This window comes from Bos javanicus, chromosome 4 (assembly GCF_032452875.1).
Source record: "Bos javanicus breed banteng chromosome 4, ARS-OSU_banteng_1.0, whole genome shotgun sequence".
Classification (NCBI taxonomy): Eukaryota; Metazoa; Chordata; class Mammalia; order Artiodactyla; family Bovidae; genus Bos; species Bos javanicus.
The window spans coordinates 55,546,965-55,554,267 of record NC_083871.1 but is presented as its reverse complement, the minus strand read 5'-3'; the positions used below and the strand labels follow the sequence as shown (position 1 = coordinate 55,554,267).

At 38.4% G+C, this 7,303-nt stretch overlaps 1 pseudogene; it reads left to right on the top strand.

Moving 5' to 3' along the window:
• Positions 1 to 4,319: 4,319 nt before the first annotated feature.
• Positions 4,320 to 5,785, top strand: LOC133246798 (small ribosomal subunit protein eS1-like; annotated as a pseudogene).
• Positions 5,786 to 7,303: the final 1,518 nt, after the last annotated feature.

Below are 7,303 nucleotides of genomic sequence, written 5' to 3'. Positions count from 1 at the left end.
TAACAACCAAAAAGACTTATCTCACTTTGGGTTCTAAATCACAGAATTCAAGTGAGCCCCCAGTGCTGTTCAATACTTCCATGACATTTTCATAAACAATTTACATCCCTGTTCTCTGAGGATACATTTCAGAGCTTGTCTACTCTCTTTTAATCTTTGATCCCTCCTGCATCTCTATTCTCAGATGATAACCTATCTTATTAAATGAACAAAATAATTAAAATAATCATAAAAGAACCTCTACATCTTCCTGTAAGTGAACTGTATGTATACTACACTGTGTATACTTCCTTTTCTTACATTACAAAGAATGTGCTCTGCACCCAGCCTTCCTTTTCCACCCCCAATCTAAAGTCACTCTATTTGTGTACTGGATTCTATCCCACATCACCTACTGAAAACTTTTATACTCCAACTATCATCCCACTCATTAAATCATCAGTGTTTCTCACTGTGCTTCATTTCCATCACAATGGACATATCATCCATTTTAAAGCAACTGTTATAAGTACAGATCCTGAAACTTTATCTTCTTCCCACAGGCTTCTCCTCTCTGTTTCCCTTTGTATTAGCACTTCTAGATAGAGTTGTGCATAGTCACTCTCCCCAGTTCCTTGTTTTCTAGGCTGTATGGAACCATTGCAGTCAGGCTCTATTTTCCATTACTCCACTGAAGCCATTCTTATCAAGGTTACTGGTAATATCCTTGTTGCCAAAGTCAATGTGGCATTTGAAACTTCCAGTTTCATCTTTATTCCTTAAACATTTCTTCACACCATATTCTCCAGAAATTTTTTGGAACACAATGACCACTCCTCCCAGTGTCTTGCTGGAACCTCCTCACCTTTACCGTTTCTAAGTTTTAAAAGTGGTCTCTCTCAGGCCTGAAACCTATTCTCTTCTATCTAACCATTCATTCTCTAAGAGACCCTATCCATTGAATAAGGCTTTAAGTTTTATTTCTATGTGCTGTGATTTCCAACATGTATCCTAAGTATTAACCCTTCTCTTGACTGTTACCACCAAATTCCTTCTTACTGTCTCTACTTAGATATCTAATAGTCATCTAAATTTGAGGTATCTAAAACTGAATTATTAACTCTACTTCTAAATCTCCTTCCTGAATTTTCATTATTGGACATCCAGTTTTTTCAGACCCAAAATGTAAAGTTATCTGGACTCCACACTTTCTCTTACATCTTCTTATAGCTTATTAGGCAATTTGGTGAGCTCTATCTTTAAACTACATACTTCACCCATTGTTTACTAATTGCCAAGGGTTTTGGAAAGAAAGCAAACAAACAAAAACATACGCATGACATTTGAATTCTATGCTGCATGTATGATTTTCAAATCTGCATCATCTCTTAAATGGGAAATGAAGCCAAATGAGTAAAATTGTTGTAATTTAAATTCTAGTGTTATGGTAAGTGAAACTAAATACAAAATTTAGTAAAATAAAATTTGTTCTCATTGTGAATATTTTTCAAAAATCTATCACCCTGTGGTATAATTGTTATTCAGTTGCTAAAATAGAAAGTCCAGAACTAAAAAGACTGTTTTATGTTTTACTTATTTCCTATAATCTTCAAAGACTTATTAGAACTTCTTAGTAACCCAGATGCTCTCATCACAGTTTATATTAATTGTCTAGGTGAGGTCTTACCTGATAAAGGAAATTATGGGAAAGCAATATTATAGGAAATGGTGTATAATAGATTTATGAGTTCATGAAAGTAATTCTGTCACAGAGAAACTGCATAATCACAATGTTCTACTGGGATAAATCTTAGTGCCTCAGATAAATTGTCTTTTTGTTTATTTATGGCAGAGTCTATTGTTAAGGTAATAACTATATAGAACCATCATGCCTATATGGTGTGACCAAATCTTCCACTTAGGGCAAAGTCTTTTCTCTCTAGCCTGACAGTAAATAATCAATGGTCTCATACACAAAATTTCTGTTTCACCTGATTGCTCAGCAGTTGAATCTTACTCAGTGTGACTTTGTTTCCTAGAGTATTAGATTCGGTTCAGTTCAAAGACTCAGCTTGAATAAATGATAATTCTTACTGGGAAAATTCTAGATATGTAGTACAGAAACTTTGGAAATGAATCCCTGAATAAAGGGCCCTTAAATGTGTATTTAATTCCAATGATGCTAAAACTCCATCTATATCACTGCAGATGGTGACTGCATCCATGAAATTAAAAGACTCTTCCTCCTTGGAAGGAAAGTTATGAGCAACCTAAATAGCATATTCAAAAGCAGAGACATTACTTTGCCAACAAAGGTTCATCTAGTCAAGGCTATGGTTTTTCCTGTGGTCATGTATGGATGTGAGAGTTGGACTGTGAAGAAGGCTGAGCACCAAAGAACTGATGCTTTTGAACTGTGGTGTTGGAGAAGACTCTTGAGAGTCCCTTGGACTGCAAGGAGATCCAACCAGTCCATTCTGAGAGAGATCAGCCCTGGGATTTCTTTGGAAGGAATGATGCTAAAGCTGAAACTCCAGTACTTTGGCCACCTCATGTGAAGAGTTGACTCATTGGAAAAGACTCTGATGCTGGGAGGGATTGGGAGCAAGAGGAGAAGGGGACAACAGAGGATGACATGGCTGGATGGCATCACTGACTTGATGGACGTGAGTCTCAGTGAACTCTGGGGGTTGGTGACGGACAGAGATGCCTGGTGTGCTGCGATTCGTGGGTTCGCAAAGAGTCGGACACAACTGAGTGACTGATCTGATACCCCACAATTGATTTTGCTGGACTCATTTCTTTGAGAAAATGTTTCTTTTGTCTACAAGTTAAATATTTGGTTCAACTGTACTTCTCTATTTTTGCCATTTACCGCTCTATCCACTTTTGTGAAAGGTTAATAGGTGCAAAGAGCAATTCTCCCTTCTCAAAGTTGAACATTTTTAAGGTAGCCATACAGTGCAGGCTTCATAGCATCATACTAACACATGACTACAAGTTTTTCTTTTTTATGGACAAATTAATCAAATAGAAGATTGAAGGAGAAAGAAAAACTTTAATTAATCAAGGATCCTGAATCATCACTGACATGAGAGATCTAGATTTGATTTCACATCCATTATTTTCTATTCTTTGGAACATATATTCATTGAAATATTATAGCATACTAAAGAGTTAAGAAGATGCTTAAAAATTTTTATGATTTACTAAGATATCCTGGAGGAGAAGGGGACGACAGAGGATGAGATAGCTAGATGGCATCACTGACTCGATGGACATGAGTCTGAGTGAACTCCGGGAATTTGTGATGGACAGGGAGGCCTGGCATGCTGCGATTCATGGGGTCGCAAAGAGTCAGACATGACTGAGCGACTGAACTGAACTGAACTGAAGATATCCTGGTTCCAAATAGGAAAAGGAGTACGTCAAGGCTGTATATTGTCACCCTGCTTACTTAACTTATATGCAGCGTACATCATGAGAAATGCTGGGCTGGAAGAAGCACAAGCTGGAATCAAGATTGCCAGCAGAAATATCAATAACCTCAGATATGCATATGACACCACCCTTATGGCAGAAAGTGAAGAGGAACTAAAAAGCCTCTTGATGAGGCTTAAAACTTGGCTTAAAGCTCATCATTCAGAAAACTAAGATCATGGCATCTGGTCCCATCACTTCATGGCAAATAGATGGGGAAACAGTGGAAACAGTGTCAGACTTTATGCTTTGGGCCTCCAAAATCACTGCAGATGGTGATTTCAGCCATGAAATTAAAAGATGCTTACTCCTTGGAAGGAAAGTTATGACCAACCTAGATGACATATTAAAAAGCAGAGACATTCCTTTGCCAGCCAAGGTCTGTCTAGTCAAGGCTATGGTTTTTCCAGTAGTCATGTATGGATGTGAGAGTTTGACTATAAAGAAAGCTGAGCGCTGAAGAATTGATGCTTTTGAACTGTGGTGTTGGAGAAGACTCTTGAGAGTCCCTTGGACTGCAAGGAGATCCAACCAGTCCATTCTAAAGGAGATCAGTCCTGGGTGTTCTTTGGAAGGAATGCTGCCAAAACTGAAACCCCAATACTTTGGCCACCTCATGCGAAGAGTTGACTCATTGGAAAAGACTCTGATGCTGGGAGGGATTGGGGGCAGGAGGAGAAGGGGACGACAGAGGATGAGATGGCTGGATGGCATCACTGACTCAATGGACGTGAGTCTGAGTGAACTCTGGGAGATGGTGATGGACAGGGAGGCCTGGCATGCTGCGATTCATGGGGTCGCAAAGAGTCAGACGTGACTGAGCAACTGAACTGAACTGAACTGAAAATATATATCTCTTTATAATCCATTAATGAGCAAAACAAGACAAAAGTAAAATTTATTTGTTTTAATGACACAATTGTACAAACTGTTGTTGCTTAGTTTAGGTAAAAGAATGTTGAGGGCTAAGGTATACTTTGAGTAACTTAATTCCTTATCTTAATAAATATAAACTGTCTCTTTTGGCTCTCTGAGCATCACCATGGTAGTTGGCAAGAACAAGCATCTTATGAAAGTTGGCAAAAAGGGACCCAAGAAGAAAGTGGTTGACTGATTTTCTAAGAAAGATTGGCATTATGTGAAAGCACTAGTGTTTTCCCAGTATTTCTTATCTGAAATACATATTTCTTATATGAAAACACTAGTCATGAGAACTCAAGGAACCAAAACAGTATCTGATCGCCTCAAGGGTCATATTTTTTCTTTTTTTTTTTAGGGTCATGTTTTTGAAGTGAGCCTTTCTGATCTGCAGAAAGATGAAGTTGCATTTAGACAATCCAGGCTAGTTACTGAGATTGTTCAGGGAAAAAACTGCCTTACTAATTTCCATGGAATGGATCTTTTTGATTTTTTATTGAGCACTAAAGGATGGGTTGGGAACTATCTTTCCAAGTTATGCCTCATTAGGCGTTAATTTATTCTAATTTTCCTAAGATAGCTTTCAGAACATTTTCTTTTTCTTAGAGCTCTGTTCTTGCTAGCAGTAGCCTCTTCAGGTCCACTGCTGAGTGGCTCCTCCCTGGAAGTTAATTTCCTCCTTTTCTTGAGGACTCTCTTGTTTCCTGACTCTTCAGGGTGACTAACTGGTTCCTCTTTGGGGAAAGAGTTCTTCCTCTAGGGAAGACTTCATGGTGGGGATCTTGTTGTTCACTCGCTAAGTCGAGTCTGACTCTTTGTGACCCCATGGACTGCAGAATGCCAGACTTCTCTGTCCTTCAGTATCTCCTGGAGTTTGCTCAGATTCATGTTCATTGAGTTGGTGATACTCCCTTGATAAAATGTGCTCCATGATCTAATACTGGAAGATCATGATTGAAGTTATGTTGATGTTAAGACTATGGATGGTTACTTGCTTTGTCTGTTCTGTGTGGGCTTTACTGAAAAATGCAGCAATCATATCCTGAAGACTGCTTATGCCCAGCACCAGAAGGTCCGCTAGATCCAGAAGATGATGATGGAAATCATGACCTGAGAGGGGCAGACAAATGACTTGGAAGAGGTAGTCAATAAATTGATTCCAAACTGTATTGGAAAAGACATAGAAAAGACTCACTAATCTATTTATCCACTCTATAATGTCTTTGTTAGAAAAGTAAAAATGCTGAAGAAGCCTAAGTTTCAACTGGGAAAATTCATGGAGCTATATGGTGAAGGCAATAGTTTTAGAAAAGCTACTGGGGATGAGACTAAATGAGCTGATGGATATAAGCCACTGGTCCAAGAATCTGTTTAAAATTCAGGCTTTTAATGATGACAAATAAAAGATCTTATTTGTGGTAAAAAAAAAAAAAAATATATATATATATATAAACATAGAGTACTGAAAAGAAGATAGATATCTGAATTACTAATATAAACATACAACTTGATTGTTAGTTGCTTGAATGGTCACCAGGCACAGAGTTGCCCACAATTTGGCAGTTAGGTTACGCTATCATCTGTAAATGGACAACTCTAATCCTGTGTAATTTAGTGGCTGCTCCAGTCATTCATTTAATTTAAAATAGTTTGGTATGAAGGAAATGTAAATATCAGAAATTATTGTAAAATGATGTAAAATACCCCCTGATTTGTATTGGTTACAAAGGTATGCGTGTGGCCTGCTAAGTAGCTCCAGTCATGTCCAACTCTTTGCAACCCTATGGACTGTAGCCCACCAGGCTTGTCTGTTCAGGGGATTCTCCAGGCAAGAATACTGGAGTGGGTTTACCATGCTCTCCCCCAGGGGATCTTCCTGACCCAGGGATCTAACCTCCTTTTCTTATGTCTCCTGCATTGGCAGGCAGGTTCTTTACTACTACTGCCTCCTGGAAAGCCCTACAAAGGTAAAGTGAAAGTGAAAGGACTTGGTCATGTCCTACTCTTTGTGACCCCATGGAGTGTAGCCCATCAGGCTCCTCTGTCCATGAAATTCTCCAGGCAAGAATATTGGAGTGGGTTGCCATGCCCTCCTCCAGGAGGTGTTCCCAACCGAGGGATAGAACCCAGGTCTCCCACATCACAAGCAGATTCTTTACCATTTGAGCTACCCAGGAAGCTCCTACTAGATACTATTAATACTACTCTGTGCTGTTTCCCACCTTCATAATTGAAGGAAATGCTAAATTTCAGTAGAGGTTTATGAAAATAAAAATGTCAGCCTTTTCCATATCGGAATACTTACCTTCCCTGAATTCTGTGCAAAAACTTCAGTTTAAGAACTCCTGATTTATGGAGTTTGACAAGTCAACTCAAAGATAACCTGGGAAAATATAATTCAGGAGAAGTATAGTCAGTCTTTGCCCTTGAAGAGTTAACAGTTAAATAGAGATGTAGCACATGCTGACATTGCATAGCATTCATAAGTTATTTAAGTCTATTTTAATTTTGTGGGGGCGTGGGGATTTCCAAAGGGTATGCAATGTCTAAGCTTAGATAGGGGAAGTGGTCTGTTGCCACTGTCTTGTAAATAGTAGAGCTTGTTAATACCTTGGCATTAATGTAGTCATTTTTTATGTCTGCAAGTGATGTAGGTACTCATAAGAGTTACACTGATGCTTAGTGGGTTCTTCAACTGGAATTCAAAATATAAGGCATATTCTTGGCAAAGCAATTTTGATAACTCTGAAATAATTGATATTTTTTTTTCAAAGAAACAGTGCTTAGGAGTGTCATTTATCTTTGTGGACACCAACAGATTTACTTACAATATGTTTGATTATAACTAGAACAGATCTAATTCACATGTGTACACTCCTTCCAAGTAGGTTGCTTTTTGGTTAATGTATTTAGCTGGACCTAGGAA